Consider the following 6156-nt stretch of genomic DNA (forward strand, 5'->3'; position numbering starts at 1 on the left):
CACTAGACTTTCTAAATGTTACATATTACTTTTTCTTTAGATTAAGTGAAGGTGTTAAATTTCTTTGTTCTGCGAACTCGGTCTGCATATGGTTGATTTTGTTTTTCAAATTACTATGCAGTAAGGAGCAATTATAGTTTTTAATTATATGTTTTTACAGACAGCAAGCTTTTTTTATTATTTCTTTCTGTTTTCCTTTCTTTCACTGAGAGCAACTAAAGAGTAAATCCATTGAATTCCCCAGAAAAAGTGTTGGATGCTGCATAGGCGTGCGCACGGGGTGTGCCGGGTGTGCCTGGGCACACCCTAATCCCCGCGGCACGCCTATGCATTGAGACCGGCAGGGGAGATCTCAGGATCTCCCCTGCCGGCTCATGCAGAGCCGGTGCTATCCGAGCGCCGGCTCTGCTCTCAGCCTCCCCTCACCGGCTCACAGGCAGTGAGGGAGGCAGGAGAGGACCCGGGGAGCTATTGCCTGCAGCTCCGCCGGGTTCCTCTCGCGAGATCTGAGCGTTGCCGCGGCAACGCTCAGATCTCGCGTGAGTTCACTCTCCTCTGGACCACCAGGGGTGGCAGCAGCAGCAGGATCCCCCCTCCCAGGCATAAGGTAAGAAGGGAGGGGGGATAACTGCTCTGCCTCCACCTCCACTGGACCACCAGGGACAAGGAATAAGAATCCCCCCTCCCCACATAAAGTAAGAAGGGAGGGGGGATATTTAGTAATGTACCCCCACCCCCCACAATCACCCACACACATACACACATGCACACACATACACACACAGCACCCACAGACATACACAGCACCCACAGACATACACAGCACCCACAGACACACACAGCACCCACAGACACACAAAGCACCCACAGACACACACAGCACCCACAGACACACACAGCACCCACAGACATACACAGCACCCACAGACATACACAGCACCCACAGACACACACAGCACCCACAGACATACACAGCACCCACAGACATACACAGCACCCACACACAGCACCCACAGACATACACAGCACCCACACACATACACAGCACATCCACAGACATACACAGCACACCCACAGACATACACAGCACACACAGCACCCACAGACATACAGCACCTACACACATACAGCACCCACAGACACACAGCACCCACACACATACAGCACCCACACACACATACAGCACCCACACACACATACAGCCCAAACAGGACCCTAACAAACACACACACACAAAACACTACCAGTACCCTCACACACAAACAGCACCCTGACACACAGTACATTTACAGCACCCTCACAAGTGCACACACACACACACACAAACAGCACCCTGACACACAGTACATTTACAGCACCCTCACAAGTGCACACACACACAAACAGCACCCTGACACACAGTACATTCACAGCACCCTCACAAGCACGCACACACAAACACCCTCACCCACATAGTACACTACCAGCACACACACATCACACTAACAGCACCCTCACACAGCACACACACAGCTTTGTGTGTGTGTGTATATATGTGTATATATATATACATACATATATATATATATATATATATACGCCGCGTGTGCTTGTGCTTGAGGGTGCACACCCTAATGCAATAGGCTGCGCACGCCTATGGGATGCTGTAAGACAATCTGGTTAAACCTCACATCAGAGGTTTTAAAGCCTGAAGCTATGGAAGTGTAGGATTGTAGGAAAACAAAAGTATAGTTGTACATACCTACTAAAATAATTAACAATATCCAGAAGCAATGCAAGCAATTTACACATAAAGGTGGCCAACGATATGAAAGAGGTTTTCTATTGGCAAGCCTCTTTATTATTGATTTGAAGTCTCGCGTTCGTTATGTAATTGCCATTGTGACATAGTTTCTTGTGGTTGTATGCTTGAATGGGAGACCTGGGTTGGGTATTACACTCACGGAACAAACACATTTGCGCAAATCACAGTTAAACAAGAAAGTCTACTAGAAATAAATAGTTTGTCTTTTATTGAACCCAATCTCTTACTGCCACTGTGCCCCAGTGATTTGAAGTGGTCATGGTGCTTGGAGTCTGTGTGTGCAGCATTTTGCTTTGAAATGTTGCACATACAGAGACTAACCCCTTACATGCCGGATGTGTCACGCCACTTAGCCGCATCATAGGGGTGTCATCAGCCAGTCCGGAACTAGAGTTCCCGCCTTGCTAATGTGAATTTTATACAGCGTTCGTTGCATAGAATGTCAGTCATTGGCTGTGAACAGTCAGCTGGCGCTCTCAGCCAATGAATGTTGACTGCCGCAGCTTGCGAGTAGCTGGACAAACAGGGAGTCTCGGAGTCCAGTTTCTCTTACTCTCAGAGCGACGGCATGTCTCATTACTGGGTACCAGACTAGGGTAGTCCTGACCTCAAAACCATTACTGACGGCTGTAGTGAATATGAAACTTATTGTAAGCTTTATATTCTCTGTCTATGTGTGTGGTAAATTCTGCTCCGTCTCCAGTTTTGTGGTAAATTTCATGTAGAATGTCAAACGAGACCTGCTACAATGATGTACAGGTAAGTACTGCACTACAGTAATGTAAAACATAATGTCCCATAGACATTGTTGTACTGTGGTTCACAGGATTCCAACATATCACTCATTTACATTGCACTTAACCTCAAATAACGCGTCCTCGGTTTAATGCAATGTAGCCCTCTTCTTCTAGCTCTTCCTGTCTGCTGGATATTATAGATGGAAGACGTTTGCCTGGACATCTTCCTTCAAAGGCTTTTTTATGTTAATGTTATGCTATGGAGTCTAGGGCAAGTCTCTACATGTACAACCTTTCACATTAGCGTTAATCCCTCCATGAACACCATGTTCTCAGTATCCTAGTCCCATCCTGTAGAGGAATTGGTATGATCCTTTGTACCCTAATGTGATAACAGGCCACAATACAACCACTGTGCTTAAAGCCAGAAGTAGATTGGAAAGTGAGCACAGTAATGTTTGTAAATAGTAATGAACATGTCCTAAGTGTGTCACTTACAAATGGATAAAGAAACCCAGGAATTTGTTAGCTTATCATAATAGATCATGATGTAAAATATTAAATAAAAATTATAATGCCACTAAATTTAACAGAAGAACATGAAAATGCCACTAAATTTGTCAAAAATTGCCAGATGAAAAGGCATAAAATTACAAAAAAATTTCAGTCATAACATGTTAAACTGACTCAGCTTTGATCTTTGTGCACTAAAATACCTTCTGAAAAGCTTTATTCCTTTTTTTGAAACACCTGAAGTGCTCGAGCACGACGAGGCAGGCTCCATGGGTCGAAAGACTAAAAAACTTAAATCTGAGAAACAGGAGATGAGCTTATACATCGGAGACTTTTGGTGGCAGGCACAAGTTACGGTAGGGTCCAAGATGGTCGCCTACCCAGAGGCCTATTCCGAACTCTCAGATGAAATGTCCCCTGAGGCAGAGCTGCAAGACCCGCCGGTCAAGCAATTAACGGTGCCGGCACCTTTGACCCCAGATGCTACTCTGGTGACTGCTGCCATGCTGAAGGGCACTATTGGCTGATTTGCAGAAAAACATCTTGATGCATGTAGCAGTGCTATGCTCAGACATACAAGGCCTGTCTGGTAGGATGGGTGCCCTGGAGAACACCTCCACTGATCACACACTCCAGATTGCCACACTGCAAAAAGCAGTCACAAAGCTTTAACAGCAGAGATGTGAACAAATGCCTTTTTGCAGAGGTAGTGGATGCAAGACGCAAAAACGACATGAAAATACGTGGCAGAAAGGTACACCACCTGCGGAAATCCCGCACCTCCTGAGGCGACTGCTGGTGGAGCTGCTCTCACCACGACAGGGTAAAACAATGGGCCTGGTTGTCTTCTACCATGTACCCAAATTGCCCCAGGCCCACAGCCATAGTACCCAGAAACCTAGTGGCACACTTCCAAAGTGGCAGTGACGAGGCCGCTGAACTGGATGCTGTTCGAGAACACCTTTTACGCGGACCTCTCAGGAGGCACTCTGGCTTGGAGGAGGTTATTGCTGCCATTTACATGATCGCTCCTTCTGAAGCACAGTATCCCATATAGATGGCGACTAACACGCATGCTGGCGGTTCTTCGATGTGAGGATAGGCACCTGGTTCATGACCTTCCATAGGCAACAGTCCTGTTAGCTATGCTGAACCTCCCTCAGGACTCTCTCTGAATATTACTGGTTCCTGGGCACCTACCCAAGCTCCACATTGTTGGAACCCAGAGACTACAATCCCTTTCAGTCCTTGCCAGCCTGCACCGGACTGCTACGCCCCGGTCTCGACCTGACTCCTCTAATGTGACTGCCTACCATTCTCTCAAGCGACCTATTAACTTCACGTTTATTTTAGTGCAGTTGTTTATTTGATTGTTTTGTTTTAGTTTATGCATTATGCATATGCCGCTACACTTTTCATCCCGAATGGTTATATGACCAACTCGCTACTAATCCCTTCCCCCCCACCCCCCGGCCTCTGGTGGTTTAAGAGCACACTTAGACTAGCACACCCTCCACTTGGCATTAAATATCTATGGCTCCATTACTTCTGGCACTGTCTTGAGCTATAAACCTGATTTATGTTTGAAGCATAGTACCCATATGTAGTACAGCAGTATTAGTGATGCCACAGATGATCTTACCCCAAATTCAAACACATGCAGTGTATCACTTTCTGCCAAAAGCAAAAAACTGTGTCATACTGGTAGGTTGTTATGTAGGTATAGGCCTTTGTCTATTGTTCTGCTCAAATGTTCGAATAAGTTCTTACCCTTCTTGCACATCATTATGGTTTAATTGTACTATAACTTGAACCAAAAATAAAGAATTAAAAGCAAAATAAAAAAATGTTAAACTAGATGGAATTCTGTTTAGCACAAAACAAGCACGCAAAGGAGGAAGGAATTGAGAAGCACTTGCGGAGATAATTTCCCTCCAGCTAACCGGATACAAGGTGTGCAGATTCTACTCCAGCACCCCTGGTATATAGAGGGTCTTTGGGACTCCTATTATTATATAGGGTCAAGGCAAAAGTCCGGCTACGATGGGATCCAATGCAAACCATTTAAAAAGAAAAAATGTTATGAGGAGACAAATCATTTGTTTGGGCTGCCTACTAAATGTATTTTGTTTAATTGTGTCCAGTGTCCAACGTCCAACCCTTGTACATGCATAGTGAGGGTTTAGGGCTTGGACAAAAGCTTTATTGAGCTCTTTTTAGTATTTTCTGGTCGGTATTTTAAGTTACAAGGTGTTTTAGTAGCTGAGGTAATCTGCGTCTCTATTTTTGGTTTTAGAGGGTATAGTGAGCTACCCAGTATTTTTTAGCCGAGGTATACTAGCAACGCTATAGTTAGGCCTTACTGGGCTGCTTCCTTCACCTAGAGTTCTTTTAGTTTATGATTGTGAATAGTGGGGTATGGGAGTAGCATCGCGCTCTTAGCAGCGCCCACAACGAGTGCGTTCACCATGTTTCGGACCTCAGCAATACTCCCCTTTGAATGGTGGTGTATTAAGGAGCTACAGATTTGGTGTATTCATCTTTTTTCTTTGGACGAGACTACCACCTTACATATTGAGTCTATATTATTCCAGCCTGTACTGCTTCCTTAATAGTTATATTATTGCCACTACTGCATTACTTCAACTGCTCAATGACTATAAAGGGCAGGCAGAACCAGTGAATCTGCAGTTCCTTTTAAGTATATATTTAGCAACAACTCTCTTTTCCACAGTAGATATTTCTTCTTTATTCTGGAATAAGTTTTTCTATTGGCATTGATGTATAATAAGGCCAAATGTGGAACACTTATATATACTATATTTAACTACTGTATTGAAATTATGTTGTTACATTTTGATAATTGAATATACATTGTGTATACATTCACTAACCTTAGAGAGTCTTCATTCTTTTAGTTTACCCTGTATTCCCCTAGCCAAATACAGGATTTCATTTTTTATTTTTTGTAGAAAGTAATGTACAGCTTAAAAAGGAACACTATAGTCACCTAAATTACTTTAGCTAAATAAAGCAGTTTTAGTGTATAGATCATTCCCCTGCAATTTCACTGCTCAATTCACTGTCATTTAGGAGTTAACC

The sequence above is a fragment of the Pelobates fuscus genome, chromosome 10 (genome assembly GCF_036172605.1).
Source record: "Pelobates fuscus isolate aPelFus1 chromosome 10, aPelFus1.pri, whole genome shotgun sequence".
Classification (NCBI taxonomy): Eukaryota; Metazoa; Chordata; class Amphibia; order Anura; family Pelobatidae; genus Pelobates; species Pelobates fuscus.